Raw genomic sequence first — 16,019 nt, forward strand, 5'->3', positions numbered from 1 at the left:
TATTTTCTTATCCATCGTTCTGGGCACTTTCTCTTCCCTTTAAAGTTGGAAATTCCTGTTGTTCTGGTTTGCAAGTTTTCTTGAATTATTCTCTGATATTTGGCTCCCCACCATTTTAACTATTTTCTCCTTTTGGAACCTCTGTAGCGAAATGCTGAACCTTGTGGACTGATCCAATACCTTTTTTACCTTCTTTTTCCCACCCCACTATCCATCTTTGCCTGTTAATCTGCTTTCTAGAAAGTTTGCTGGACTTTACCTTTTACACCTCTGAATATTTTTTTTTTAACTCTGAGTTTAATATCCAAGATCTCTTTCTTATTTTCTGAGTGTGTCTTTAATTTTTATAGAATTTACCTTTTATTTCATGGATATGATATTGTCTCCCATCTTTCTGAAGATATTATAGATTTTTAAAAGCTCTTCTTTCGCTTCTTGAATTATCTATATTTTTCCAAGCCCCCCAACCCGTTTCTCTCTCTCTGTTTTGATCTCGATATTTTATTCTATAGTTTCTGCTGGGAGCCATACTCAAATATCTGGTGATCCTCTCACTATTCGTTTATATTTAAGACTTTCACATATATATGTAACACATCTATAAAGAAAATATACAATTTATTTATATTTAGGTACAGTGAGTCCCTACACAACTGATTAGAAACGCTGGCAGGGTGTGCGTATCACCTGGCAGGCGTCCCATGAGGTAACTGGGTAGGAATCTAGCCATTCCGATAGGGACTCCAAATGCCAGTCAGGTCATTTCTTTGGGTCATTCAGTTTCTCTAGATAAGAATCCTTTAAACTGCTGTCTAAAGAGCCTGTCCCAAAAGAATGTGGAAAAGAATAGATACACGTATATGTATAACCAAATCACTTTGCTGTACACCTGAAACTAACACAATCAGCTATGCTCCAATATAAAATAAAAATCAAATAAAAAAATAAAGAGCCTGTCCCTGGCTACAGGTGCTTTGGGAGCTACAGTCCAGGAGGGTCTCACCTGTTCACTCTACAGAGTTTCACTTAGTTCTCCCAGTTTCACCTCTCTATCCTGGGCCTCTTTTCCCTGAGTCCAGAGCATCTCTGATTCAATTTAGCCCAAGACTATGCCTCAAGCCTCCAGCGGGGATGGAGATTTGGTAGTGGCAGTGTGAGGGTGGGAGAGGAACAGGGCCGAGCTAGTCCCTGCACTCCATTCCACTAAGTACTACTAACTACCGACTACTCTGTAACTACTGTGAACTAGTCCCCCCTTTTCCAGGCTCACCCTCACACCCTTCTTAAGTCTCCCCAGGGTCCTGCAGAATCAATCTGTGGGCTTCTCTCAGTACCCCTCAGCCACTCCCCCTCCATCACTGGGCCATCTTCCCAAAGTCTGCTGACACCTCTTGTTTAGTGCCACCTCCCCCTCTGTTCTTTCTCACTCTCAATCTGTGTATAGCCGTCTTTAAATTCTTTGCTGAAATTTTAGGGAGATTTTTTGGAATTAGAAGATATAAACGCATGTGTTCAATCTGACAGAACGACAAGTTATCAGTCTTATAAATTTTATTTTGTACTTACGTACTTATTATGTACTTCACTCTAGAAAGTTTATCCAGAGAACTTTAGGTGTTGCCCTAAATCAGCTACTAACTACGCAACAACTGTAATACTTTCAGGTAGGGTATTACTGAAATCATTTTAATTCTCTGCGACTGTCTAGGGAGTACCAGGCAAAGTGAGTTAAATTCCTCCATAAATTTATCTTTATAGACTCTCATTATTATCTTGGCTCTAGAAATTTGGACCAACAGTCAATTTGAGGCAGATGCCACATCAAATTTTAAATATGAGGGAAGGAAGGGAGGGAGGGAGAGAGGGAGAGAGGGGGGGAGAGAGGGAGGGAGGGAGGGAGGGAGGGAGGGAAGGGAAGGGAGGAGGGAGAGATGGAGGGATGGGGGAGGAAAAAAGAAAGAAACAGACATCAAGAAAATGATTTAAAAATAGAATAGTGAGAGGATTGGCCTGAATAAATAACTATTTTAAGAAAAGCTATGTAAGTTTATTAAATAAGAAAAGAGACTGCAGAAAATCACCTGCCTTTAAGATAACTAAACAGAGATCACTCACTTGGAAGGCAGTTGGGTAATTTCTGCCCTGAACATTAGCTGTGAAACTCCAGCCATTCATTCAACAACTTGCACCCAAAATTCATATAAAAAAATCACCATTATCCAGTAAGAAACTATCCACATAAGAAATTCTCACAATTACATACACAGATCACCTTCTAATTATGTACTCACCCTTTTACTGCATATATATATATGTATGCATTCCTCACTTCATCCCCCAAACAAATTTAAGTCAGCTTGCTGGTTATCCTTTTAATATATTAGTTGAAGATATTTTTATTTTCCTGAGTATATTTCTTACAAATTTGTCTACCTAAAATTATGTCATCCTCTTTATTCTGTGCCACACTCAATTATGGGCCAATAAGCTTCTAAAAAGTTAACCATGTTGTCAACAGGAATGCTTCTAATGTAGCTGGAATCCCATCTTTGAGCTTTTGATAAGATGAAAAACTTTGTAGTCAGACTGACCTTGTTTTGCATCCCGACTCTTCCACTTATTGAATGTATGACCTTCAGGGAGCTGATAACCTCCCCACAAGGAAAATGGACATACTATTATCTATTTTGCAGGTTGTCATATGGATGAAATTGTAAAATGCATATAAAGAACCTGACATATTGTAGGTGTCCAATAAATAAAAGCTATTAAAATCAGAACATGAGAAGATATTGACACCTTAACTCTAAAAATACACCCTCTAAGTGAAGAGTTTTCACTTCCATTTTTAGGCATCAGATCACTGGTGTGCTGGTCAGCTAGAAGCAACTTGTCAGCCACTGAAAAGCAACGGGGAAGTTCTTACAGGCAATTAGGGAAAGCATTGTGAAAGTAGGGGTGTGGGGAGGAGGCCTGGAAAAAAAGTTAAACAAAGTATTTGACTTTGGATCAGTTCCTTAACCTTTTTGTAGTTTATTTAACTATAAAATTAGGAGGTTGGATGACGTCCCTCCAGATGTTCACAATAAAGAGTTCTGTGGCTGGGTAATTTTGGAATGTGACCCCTTCATCCCATGCTTGCCCCCTCCCCCATTTAAGGCAGCAGCTTGATTTTGTTTTACCTGGCATATTACAAACTTATCTGCCTACAAATCCTCCCCATTTTTTCCCCCCAAATAGTAGCATATTTTGGAAAAGACGGATGAGCTGATCTGCGGTTTCTCATTCTATAATATGCTGCTCTGAGTTTTACTACTTCACATAAATGTTTGGTTAAGGAAAGAAGGGTAAACGTGACGTGTACAGCAGCATATAACTTTTAGAGTGGGAGAAAAATCTATCGCCATTCCAGTGAAACCAGATATTTCTAAGTATAGTTTAACATTTCATCTATGTGGTACCGTCAATGTCTTGAGCAGCTGATCACCAAAGCATCCACTGAACTGCTGCCAATGAAGACAGACATACTACTGGGACACATCTGGCAATGCTGGCAATCAGTGAATGAAATGAATCAACCATGTAGTGAGCGGACTGGCTGCTTGGTGATCAACGTGACTGGAATGGAAAATAACTGTGGGATAAATTAATCCTTAGACTGCAGGACTGAACCGTGATAACCAGAATAAAACTCAAATGTGTGTTCACGATGAATACACTTTCATGCTACAATTACAAATCCACCAGTTAAATTATTTCTAATAGCACAATATGTTCACTTTTTCTATCAATCTACCAACGTTTACTTTTATCTGAAAGGAAAAGACTGTGCAAAGTGTTTGCTGGGAACGAAAGGATATAGTAGGAAAGAGGCCAAAGAACCTACCAGAAAAAGATCTAGGAGCCAGATGCTCTGTCAGTAACTTTCCATGTAGCCTTCAGTAACAGCCTTCTGTTTTCTTACTTTTAAAAATAACTAGCCTCAAGTAGCTTATAATTTAGTTGATTATATTTACAAATTTGGGATTTCCATTTAATGCCTTCTTTTTTTTTTTTAACATCTTTATTGGGGTATAATTGCTTTACAATGGTGTGTTAGTTTCTGCTTTATAACAAAGTGAATCAGTTATACATATACATATGTTCCCATATGTCTTCCCTCTTGCGTCTCCCTCCCTCCCACTCTCCCTATCCCACCCCTCCAGGCTGTCACAAAGCACCGAGCTAATATCCCTGTGCCATGCGGCTGCTTCCCACTAGCTATCTACCTTACTACGTTTGTTAGTGTGTATATGTCCATGACTCTCTCTCGCCCTGTCAAAGCTCACCCTTCCCCCTCCCCATATCCTCAAGTCCGTTCTCCAGTAGGTCTGCGTCTTTATTCCTGTCTTACCCCTAGGTTCTTCATGACATTTTTTTTTCTTAAATTCCTTATATATGTGTTAGCATACAGTATTTGTCTTTTTCTTTCTGACTTACTTCACTCTGTATGACAGGCTCTAGGTCCATCCACCTCATTACAAATAGCTCAATTTCGTTTCTTTTTAAGGCTGAGTAATATTCCATTGTATATATGTGCCACATCTTCTTTATCCATTCATCCGATGATGGACACTTAGGTTGTTTTCATGTCCTGGCTATTGTAAATAGAGCTGCAGTGAACATTGTGGTACATGACTCTTTTTGAATTTTGGTTTTCTCAGGGTGTATGCCCAGTAGTGGGATTGCTGGGTCGTATGGTAATTCTATTTGTAGTTTTTTAAGGAGCCTCCATACTGTTCTCCATAGTGCCTTCTTACATCACAAAATCATTCTTAATTTATCTACATAGTGGAGATAAAAGTGAATGAATATTCTGATGTTCTTTAATTAACTACATGCAGTGAAGCCCCCCTGTTTCATTTGAATTGTAGGAATTCTATTAGAACCTGTTGCAATGTGTTTCCTTTCTCTCTTGATATGTCTCCTGCCCCTCAAGGCTGCTAAGGTTCGAAAGTGTTCTAATGATTTCTATATTTTCATAAAATACTCTATTTCCACCCCCAAAATACTTTTCCTTCTTCTCAAGAGGAAGTTTTTCAGAAAAACAATTCTGTAGAATCCGAAGGATGAGTGTGTTAGTAGTAGGGTGACCGACGGAGGGGCTTCCCACTGTGTAGGACTTCCTGTGCTAAAACTAGCACAGTCCCTGACAAATGGAGATTGTGGGTCACCTTGGTTGGTAGCTTGAGAGAAGGATTGGGAGTGGCAATGGATGCCTGCATCAGAAAGTTGCCATTTTAATCCTCCTATTGGAAGCACTCTTCTTTCATCGCTAAACAGCTGTAGAAAGCCATCCAACAGCAGATGGATGAATGCATTTAATGACCTTAACTTTCTCTTACACCAGTGGTTCTCAATTCTGGCTTCTTACTAAAATCATCTGGTTAGCTTTCTTTTCTTTTTTTTTTTTTTAAATGATACTATTCCCTGATTTAACTGATCTGGAGGTAAGTCCCAGTCACCGGCATATATGTCTAAAATTCCCGTGCTTATTCTACTGCTACTCAGGGCTAAGAAACACTGCTTTGCATCCATTCTGAGATTCAAACTATAGGTCTAGCAAGAGCCATTCAAAGCAAGGAGAAATCTACTTTATTATCTCTGACTTTTAAAATATTGCCTGCAAGTTTCCACTTCATATTTAAAACAAATGAGAACCCACAAACTAACTTTAAATGTATTCACCTAGGGTTCATGGTATGTTTCTCCCTTGTCATGATTATCAATCACCACCACCTACTGACATCATTTTTTTGCACAAGAAACTGTGTTAGGCAGGTACTGTGGGACCACAGAGATTTCAAACTCAGGGTCTCTGCCTTCAGGCAGCTCACTGTAAAACACAGGAAGGTGACTAAATGATCAAGCAGAGGACCTCACGGGGAGCTCAAAGAGGAAACAGCTATGGCCTGAGACGGTTGGGAAATCTGCACAGAGCAGGCAGGATTTAAAGAAGGCCTTTGAGGGCTAGGTAGGATTCTAACGAGAAGGCCAGAAAGGGCCTTCCAAGCAGAGAGTGGGTAAGAAGCAATCGGACGACCAAATTTAAACATACACACAAGTAATAAAGCTCACATGCTGAGCAATACAAACTATATGAGGCAGATTGCTGAGCAAGGGGTCATAATTAGCCCTATCACTTTTTTTTTGGTGATAACCACTCCTGACATTGAAAAGAAGAACTAACCTGGCCGATGGAACAGTTGGTTCAGCCGAAGCATTAAAGACAAGCTTGGTGTGCAACACAGAGAACAAGCCACAGAACAGCAGCAACAGTACGAGTCCCTTCCCTCTCTCATGCTGGGCCCACCAGAGAGACCTAATTACCCAGGCGTCAAGGCAAAAGCTGCTTAGTTCATTGCCAAACCCTTGAGGTTCCCACTCTATCTGATCGGATGAGTATTTAATGTTGAGGGAATACATGTGGGACAAAAATCATGCAAAAGTTATGTGTTGTCTTTTATGTCATGTTACGTGATTATCAGTCATTGATTTTTCAATTACGTTTATAATGCGATGGCCTTCTCTCTGGATTTCAGAATTAAAGCAACACTGTGCCATTTGTCCTTGACCCCTAAAATAGTTAATTTTCATATTTATTCCAATATCTGGCCTTCATGCAAGATAGGAGCTAAATGGGTATGGGTATGAACGATCTGGGTACGCATCATGTCAGGAAGTCAGTTGGCAAAAAGAACACTGAGAAGTAGGCACCACTGGTATTTCACACATTATTAACTTATATTACAATTCAAATAAGCTTACAGCTGGCCAAAAAAAAAAAAATCTCTTCTGTAAAGTGATCTCAAACATAATAGGCTTAATCAGAGATAAATTAAATTAGGCAGCCATGCATACTACAGCATATTAATTCTGAGTAGTTATTAAATACACTTTCTGTTATCAGTGGTGTGAACAACATTATATGCAAACGACTTCTTCGAGAGGATAGGAAATAAAGTTTATGTTTGGGATACTGTGTGCCTGATATTCTCCCATGCCTTCTTATAATGTTAAATAATCTTTTCTAATAGTGGTACTGGGTTAAGTCTCCATACATGAGTCAACTTCACTCCCAGGCAATTAAGCAAAAGAACAGCAGGCCAGTGTGGTTTTAGTTTTTTTCCAAAGGGAGTTTTTCTCCCTCTCTACTGCAATTTTTAAAAGAAGGCATTAGGGAGTCAGGCTGGAGCCAAGTTGCCCAAAACATAAGGTAGTGAATATTCATTATGTCAATTTTAGGATGCATCTCATTCTGCGTTTTGGGTAACCTGTGTTGCCTGAGGATATTCAAAGAAGGAAATTATTAAGGTTGAGTGCTATCTTGTAAATAACATCCTACCGTTCTCTCTGTTTCTTTAAATAGTAGTAATCTAACCCATCCACGCTAGCATGCAGATTCCATAAACTAGCAAGTGGTGCTTCTGTGAAAGAAAAGAAAAAGAGACGTCTAAGGGATGAAATATGTCGAGAAAGGGAATGTACACACGTACACACATGTTACCTTCCTGGACGTACTTTTGCCATATTATCTTGCTCTTTTATTGATCAATCAGGCCCTTCAATTTCTGTGTCCAGAAGCAACTCAAGTTACTAGGTACGACCCTCCCACACACACCCAACCCCCAAGTCTGAGAAAAATGTTTGACACTCTTTATGCTTTGCACATTTAAAACTCAATGTAAGGTGACAAGAACATTAAGCTTGCCCAGTGAGCAAAATGTGAAACTCACCACTATCTGTCCTTAGCCATGGGTATAATAATTGGCAAATTAAAGTGCCTGACAATAGCTGGGCCGCCTGCATCAGAAAGCACCACCCTGGAAAGACTAAGGAAGACAAATGTATGCGGCCAGCTTTACTGACAACTCCTTCTAACACCCGCAGCCTGAAAAGGCACATTACAGCACCTGTTTCATTTACTGTAAAGTAAGCACCATGTCGATGTGTCTGTAATTTAAAGGCATAAAACCTAACAGCCCTCAATATTTTGTATATACATACTGATTGAATTGACTGTTATTTACTTTTGAAGTAAGCTAGAAAGAGGAAGACAAGTATTGTATACTAATATATATATGTGGAATCTGAAAAAAGTTGGTGTAGACGATCTTATTTACAAAGCAGAAGTAGAGACAAAAGACGTAGAGAACAAACATTTGGATATCAAGGGGGAAAGGGGGGTGGGATGAATTGGGAGATTGGGATTCACATATATACACTATTGATACTCTGTATAAAATAGATAACTAATGAGAACCTACTGTATAGCACAGGGAACTCTACTCAGTGCTCTGTGGTGACCTAAATGGGGAGGAAAACCAAAAAAGAGGGGATATATGTATACGTATAGCTGATTCACTTTGCTGTACCGTAGAAACTAACACATTGTAAAGCAACTATACGCCAATTAAAAATTTAAAAGAAAAGGCTTACTTACTCTTGAAAAACCCAAAGTTTTTCTTTTTAAGCTGGCAAACTGGGATCAACTTGTTTATTAAAATGTTGAATGTGAAGCTTTATAACAACTAAATTCAAATAAATACAAATGCTTCAAAAATAATTTTGTTTTAATAAACTTGCTACTATTATTCATCCATCCATCCATCCATTCGACATTTATTGAATACCTACTATGCGCTAGGCACTTCTTGATATTTGGCAGAGAGAGATGAATAACATATCCTTAAGGAGTCTGTCAACCATTGGAGGAAAGTTGCACGCACACAGCCAATTTCTACGTGTTACTGTAGAAATCGTTTCAGAGCACCTCCCTTTCTCTTAGAGACTTCAGAGAGAAGACTCTTGAGCTGCATTCTAGGACCATATAAAGAGGGCACAAAATGAAGAGTTTTTGTGACTGAACAAGCTTAAGAAAAATCTTCCAAGATGAGAGAGAAGCATGTACAAAATCAACAAGAAGGTCGTGGTCTGAGTGAGGAAAAGAAATCGCCTTCAGAGTAAATGAATGAAATAAACACAAGAGGCAAGAAAGTCAACATATGATGGTGAACACTAGGCAAGGGTGAGAACGTGCAGGGCCCCAGAAGACATGTCTAGGACTTGGGATTTCATTCTATGGGGCAGTAGTTTGCAATATACATGCCAGGGAACCCTCGGGTCCCGGGAAGGGAGGGAGACAGATTGGGAAGGCGTGAAAAGAGTGAAGGAGAGGCCGGCCAGTCGGGACTCTGGGCCCCGAAACTCTGCTTCAACCACAGTACCTTTGCCAATGTGTGTCTTCTGTTGGGCCTTCTAAATTTTTTAAATAACTTTTGAAATTGGAAAAATTTTAGATTTACAAAAGTTTTAAAGATAATACAGAGAGTTCCCATAAACACCTCACCCAGTTTCCCCTAATATTAATCTCTTTATGTTACCACCACGGCACATTTGTTACAACTGAGAAACCAACATTGGTACCTTGCTATTAACTAAACTCTGGACTACATTTGTGTTTCACCAGTATTTCCACTCGTGTACTTTCTCTGTTCCAGGATCCAATCCAAGACACCACACTGCATCGAGACACCATGTCTCTTCCGTCTCTTTTGATGTGTGACAGTTTCTCAGTTTTTCCGTGTTAGTCATACAGTCTTGGGGAATATCAGCCAGGCATTTCACACTCATTCTGGGTTTGCCTGATGTTTTCCTCGTGAGTAGACTAGGGTTATGGGTTTTGGGAGGAACACCACAGAGGTGAGGTACACTTTCCATCACATCATATCAGGGGGCATATATCATCGACAAGACTTGGCACTTGCAATGCTAACCTTGATCGCTCGGTTAAGGTAGTATATACTGAGTTTCTTCACTGTAAAGTTACTATTTGCCCTCTTCACATACTGTCTTATTTGGAAGCTAGTCACTCCAGCCCACACTGAAGGATGAGGGTAAGCTTTACTTCCTGGAGGGGGCTATACCTACCTACATTATTTGGAATTCTTCTACAAAGAAGGTTTGTCCCTTCTACTCCAATTATTAATTTAATCATTTGTTTATATTAGGATGAACTCATGCACATTTATTTTATATTTTAGATTACAGGACAATAAATACCGTATTATCTATTTTGCTGCTCAAATTGCTCCAGCTTTTGCCATTGGCAACTATTTTAGGCTGGCTCTTCTATTCCTTTGACATGCCCCCATCTTTTTGTTCTTTGAGCACTTCTTGTTTTAGGGCAAACCAGATAATTCAGTCCTATATTGTATTTTTACTGCCCCAGCCCTAGAGCCAGCCATTTCTCCAAAGATCCCTAGTTCCTTTTCATGGAGGATGATATTTAGAAACTAGTATCTGGGCATGGGTGTGCTAAGATGCTACTGGGGTATCACTGCTCCCAGGCCCTCTCAGCAGAAAGAGTTAGGAATGTATGTATATATTCAAGCCCAGGTATATATACATAGCTATAATTGTTTCTGTATCCGTCCATCTGTATATATATTACACTAAACATGAGTTCATACTAACATGTCCAACTATAACCCAGTACTAAATGGTTCATTCTGGCTTTCCCTCCTTGCTTATCTGCAAAGACCCTGACAGAGAGAAACTCGGCTCCCACCACCCATTTACTTATTTGTTTGACTCTAGTATTTGAAACTTCTTTTGAAAACAAAATTCTATTACTTTAAAATAATAGAAAAAAGCCTGAAAACAAACATTGTAAGAGAAGATCTTTAAATTATTTAATGTAGAAAAGTGACTTAATTATATTTATATTTTTAGAAATATTATTCTAACTTAGTGAGGAATGGGTTGAAGGGGGCTGAGACTTGAGGTAAGAACAAATGTTAGAAAGGATGCTGTGTACTCCAGAGGATATTAAAGACCTGAGAATTAATTTGAGGGATATTTTAGAAGATTCATAAATAGAACTTAAGTGACTGGATGTGGAAAGTGAGAGAGAGAAGATGGAGATAAATATGGATTAAGTAATGGGGTAAAGGTGTCTTTTTATCTCAGAAAATACACTGGGAGGAAAGGATTTGGGAAGAAAATAATTGAGTATAAGGCATTTAAAATGGAGTATCCATGTGGACACGCTTCAAAGACCTCCTGAAATGTGGTTCTGAATTTCAAGAGAGTTGTCTAAGCTGTAAAAGTGAATTTCAGGGTCTTAAGCCCAAAACGGATGATGCAAAATCTTGGGACCAAATTAAAAGGCCAGGAATATGGGATGAATAAGAAATAGAAGATCAGGGACAACAAACTATACGACAATAATATTGAGAAATAACATGCTGAATACATGAACATGTGGTAACTCTCCATTTATTTAGGTCATAATTTCTTTCAACATGCTTTGTAGTTTTCAGTGTACATGTCTTACACTTCTTTTATTAAATTTTTTCCTAAGTATTTTGTTATTTTTTATGCTATTTTAAATGAAATTTTCTTAATTTAATTTTTAGATTGCTCATTGCTGGCATATAGAAATATAACTGGTTTTTATGTACTGATCTTCTATCCTACAAGCTTGCCGAACTCATTTATTAGCTCAACAGGTTTTTTTTGTGAACTCCTTAGGATTTTCTAGATATGAGACTGTGTCATCTGTAAACAGAGTTTGTTTTATTTGTCCCTTTTCAATCCAGAGGCCCTTTATTTATTTTTCTTGCCTAACTGCCTTGTTAGAACCTCCAGGAAATTACTGAATAAAAGTGGCAAGAGTAGACATCCTTGTGTTTTTTGATCTCAGGTGGGAAACTTTCAGTCTTTCACCAATAAGTATGATGTTAGCTGGGGGTTTTTCATAGATAATTCTTTATCAGATTGAGAAAGTTTCTTCATATTCCTAGTTCGTTGAGTGTTTTTATTTTTTTAATTTAATTAATTAATTTTTTTCTTGCAGTACGTGGGCCTCTCACTGTTGTGGCCTCTCCCATTGCGGGGCACAGGCTCCGGACATGCAGGCTCAGTGGCCATGACTCACGGGCCTAGCCTCTCCGCGGCATGTGGGATCTTCCCGGACCGGGGCACGAACCCGTGTCCCCTGCGTTGGCAGGCGGAGTCTCAACCACTGCACCACCAGGGAAGCCCCCATTGAGTGTTTTTAACAAAAGGTATTTTGCCAAATGCTCTTCTTGCATCTATTGAGATGATCATATGGTTTTTGTCTTTTATTCTATGAATATGGAGTCTTACATTCATTAATTTTCTGAATTTTGAACTAACCTTGCACTCCTGAGATAAATCCCACTTGGTCATGGTGTATAATCCTCTCTACATGTTGTTGTATTCGATCTGCCAGAATTTTGTTGAAGATTTTTGAGTCTACATACGTAACAAATATTGGTCTGTATCTTTGTTTGATTTTGGTATCAGGATAAAAGTACACTTACAGTTTTACATATTAGCAGGAACGAATTGGAAGTTAAAAAATTTAAATTACACCTAAATTATTAAAAATACATAGAATTCTTAGTAATAAATGCACCAAGAGGCATGTAGGAATTATACTCTAAAAACTATAAAATATTGCTGAGAAATATTAATGAAGAGAATGTACATTTATGGATTGAGAGGCTCAATACTGATGTCAATTCTTTCCAAACTGAGCCTTAGATTTAACATATTCTCAACTGTAATCTGACTAAACTGATTATTTTTAAAACTGGTAAGCTGGGGCTTCCCTGGCGGCGCAGTGGTTGAGAGTCCGCCTGCCGACGCAGGGGACACAGGTTTGTGCCCCGGTCCGGGAGGATCCCACGTGCCGCGGAGCGGCTGGGCCCGTGAGCCATGGCTGCTGAGCCTGCGCGTCCGGAGCCTATGCTCCGCAACGGGAGAGGCCACAACAGTGAGAGGCCTGCGTACAGCAAAAAAAACAAACAAAAAAACAAACCCAAAAAAAAACTGGTAAGCTAATTCTAAAATCTACATAAATTTTCAGAAGAAACAGAATATCTAAGCCAATTTTATAAAAGAACAAAAATGGAGGACTTACACATCTGACTTGAAGACTCGCTGTAAAGCTACGGTAATCAATACAGTGTGGTACTAGCATAAGGAGCAACAAAATCAATGGAACAGAATAGAGAGCTCAGAAATAGGTGCACACTTATGTGGTCACTTGATTTTTGAGACTAGCACTAAGGCATTCCAATAAGGAAAGGAAAGGCTTTTCAAAAATAGTGTTGGAAGAATTAAACATCCCATATAGAAGATAATAAATAATATACAAAACATAATAAACATAATATACAAAAGTTAATTCAATAAGGATCATAAATCTAAACATAAAATCTAAAACTATACAACTTTTCAAAGAAACCACAGAATTTTTTTGACTTGAGCATAAAGTTATCTTAGGATACAAAAGCCAGTACCTATGAAAGAAAAAAAAAACCCAATAAATTACACCCCCCCCAAATTAAAACTTCTGCTCAACAAAAAACATCATTAAGAGAATGAATAGACAAGCAATACATTGGAATTGGAAGGAATCAGTTGCAATGTATACATCTAATAAAATCCTGGAGACGAATATATATTTTATACCTCAAAAATAAAAATACATACAAGCAACCCAATATAAAGATGGGCAAATACTTCAATGGACACTTTATGAAAGAAGATATGGCCAGTAAGCACATGAAGAAGATGTCAACATATTAGTCATCAAGAAAAATGCATATTAGATCACAATGAAATATCACTGCAAACCCAATTCTAGCTTACCAGAATGGCGAAAATTAAAGAGATTGACAAGACCAAATGCTGTTGAAGATGTGTAACAACTAAAACTATCATATATGGTTGATGCGAATGTAAAATGGTACAACTATTTTGTACAAAGATATGGTAATTTCTTCCAAAACTCAATATACACCTACCTATGACTAAAATTCCACTCTTAGATATTGGCCTAAAAGAAATGAAACCATATCTTCACGAAAGACTTGTTCAAGAATGTTCATGGCAACTTCATCCAAAATAGAGCCTGTAAAGAACACAAGTGTCCATCCATAGAAGAATGGATTAACAAACTGTTGTCTATTCATGCAATCAAATATCACTCAGCAAGAGACAGAAATGAGTTACTGACAGACTCAAGAATAGATTAATCTCAAAAACATACTATGTAAAAGAAACCTGACATGAAAGAGTATGTAGTATATGAGTCTACTTATACGGAGTTCTAGAACTAGAATTGATTTACTCTAGAGGCGGGGATGGGGATGTGCTGGGAAGGTGTATGAGGGAATTTTCTGGGGTTGATAGACATTTGAGTAGCACAGGTGTATATAACTGTTGGAACTCATAGAAATGTACACTTAAGATCTGTGCATTTTATGTAAATATGTAAATTTTACCTAACAATTTTACTTAAAAAATAAGAATCATATAAGAAATCATAAAACTTTGAATTCTAGTAATGGTACATACACCAAAGCATTTGGGGGAATTGTAGCGATGTCTACAATTTACTTAGAAATGTTTCCAAAAATTCAGTGGATTCGTGGGTGAAAACAGGGATGCATAGAGGTAAGCATATGAGTGTTCACTGCCAATTTCTTTCAACTCTTCTGTGTGGTTAAACATTTGCATAATAAAATCTTGCAAAAGAAAAAGAAACCTTAAAAACTGAGTCTTTCACAATAAATAATAAATTAAAGGAAAAAGTTAAAAGAAAAAAAAAAAGAAAGCAATCCCAACTCATAAGTTACTAGCCATGTGAACTTGGCAAAGTGCTTAAATAAAGAGTCGATGTCTAAATTTCCTTATTTGTAAAACAAAAATGATAAATAATACGTTTTACACAGGATCCTTAAGGGACTATACTTGCTAATATATGTAAAGCACAGTTCTTGATATAAATAAGCACTGAGTAAATGTTTGGCTCCTATTTTTAGTGAGCACGGAGTGCCTGTGGCCATAAACCCACAAAAATAAAATGTCTCAGAAACAGAAAAGGAGGATACTGTTTGCACACTTTGTTAAGGCAATTGTGATGTTTGTTGCATACATAAAATCAGATTCACTGTGATTTTTTTTTTCTGTGCGTGAATGTCATTTATCAGGACCCCTAAGCAAATGAGCTAGTAGAAAGGAAATATTATATTTTAAAACACCCATAAAGCATATTTTTAGAAATGGTATTTCCTTGACTTTCATTCCAGGAAAATGCTAACACATGGCGTGGAGCATGCTGGGCCCAGAAAAGAAAGCCTGCCAGATGCCACAGCAATAAATAGAGTGGGGCTTTGGAGAGGAAAAGTAAAATGAGAACATGTAATGTTATGCCTCCAATACCCTTACCATCTGGTATTTAGCCCACTGAAATTATGGGGTTTTTGGAAATTCACCTTTGTAGGCCACCTTTAATTAATTTTCTTATTTATTTGTTTAGCAAACATTTAAATCACAGCCTACTCTGGGCAGAGTTCTGCATGCCCTCCAGGAGGACCTCAGCAAAACAAAGGGTGAGGTAATGTTAGAAAGAAAAAGTTCTAAGTGCAGTATAATGAGAGGTCAGTACTATTTACACCTGCCACCTCCTTCTTTAATATTCATTTTAGAAACACAATTTTCATATTTTCAATCGATAGCTTAAGCAGCCACATATTTTCACAAACGACAGGAATTTGCAGACAGGAAAAGAGGTGGCAGAATATGTTATGTGGGTTATGTTTTACTTTGCTGAGAAATGCATAAGTAGAAATACATTTTTATCAACTACATTTCCTATAGTGCTTGCATTATCATTTTTATCAGTATTTTAAATGCAAGTGGGATTTCTTAATGTGGTATCTTTTACTTTCAATTTAGCAATGTTTCTGAGAAGAAAACTGAGCTCTAGAATGTTGAAAATTGTCTCATTCTATTACGACTGCTCTCCTTCGGGGTTTTCAAATATGTATACTTGTGATACTCCTAAGAAACTGTGATTGATGGATTTTTACCCAGAATTTAAAAACAACAACAATAACAAATTCTTTTAAATCAAAGGAAAAGTACATTCTGTTCCCTTA

At 37.9% G+C, this 16,019-nt stretch overlaps 1 protein-coding gene across 4 annotated transcripts in view; it reads right to left on the bottom strand.

The window, feature by feature from the left end:
* The window catches only part of ENOX1 (ecto-NOX disulfide-thiol exchanger 1), a 630,834-nt gene that overhangs the window by 261,956 nt on the left and 352,859 nt on the right, over positions 1-16,019 (bottom strand). The window lies entirely within an intron of this gene.

Source organism: Delphinapterus leucas, chromosome 18 (assembly GCF_059928025.1).
Source record: "Delphinapterus leucas isolate spDelLeu-1000000601 "Yukka" chromosome 18, BTC_Dleu_Yukka2, whole genome shotgun sequence".
In the NCBI taxonomy this organism is placed as follows: Eukaryota; Metazoa; Chordata; class Mammalia; order Artiodactyla; family Monodontidae; genus Delphinapterus; species Delphinapterus leucas.